Consider the following 715-nt stretch of genomic DNA (forward strand, 5'->3'; position numbering starts at 1 on the left):
CGAGCTACTGTACAAAAATGGCAACTATACATAATGCACATGAACCTCACCTGATGGTCTACACAGGAACCAGAGTGATTACGTATGTGGGGGAAAATCATTGGAGAACTCAATGTCAGCTGTGAAAACTAGGCCAGGTGCTGATTGTGGATCAGATTATCAACTACCTATATGCAAGTTCAGTCTGAAGCTAAGTAAAATCAGATCTACAAGAACCAAAGTTTGACCTTGAGTCCCATCCCTCCTGAATTTTTAAGACCATCTCTGGAACAGGTCTAAGGCTTTGAATACTAATAAGTGAAGGCCAGATGAGCTGCAGGAAGAATTGATGGCTTTCAACTGTGGTGCTGCCAAAGAATATAGGCTGTACTGTGGAGTGCCAAAAAGAAAAAACCAAGCTGTCTCAGAAATGCAGTCAGAATGCTCCAAGAAGCAAGGGCTGTGAGACTCTGTCGCACATACTTCGGGAATGCTGTCAAGAGAGTTCAGTTCCTGGAGAAGGCCCTCATGCTTAGAGATGTAGGAGACAATCAAAAACAGAGGAAGAACCTTAAAAGGTGTATTGACACAGTGCTGAGTGAGCTTGTGAGGACGACACAGGCTCGGGCCGAGTTTTGTTCCATTGTACAGAGAGGCTCTGTGCACCAGAGTTGGCTCAACGGCACCTAACGGCGACAAGTTTTTAATCGATTGTATTAAATATGCTCAAAATGAC

Source organism: Elephantulus edwardii, unplaced genomic scaffold (assembly GCF_000299155.1).
Source record: "Elephantulus edwardii isolate Elephantulus edwardi_28Jun2011 unplaced genomic scaffold, EleEdw1.0 scaffold00088, whole genome shotgun sequence".
NCBI classification, from domain to species: Eukaryota; Metazoa; Chordata; class Mammalia; order Macroscelidea; family Macroscelididae; genus Elephantulus; species Elephantulus edwardii.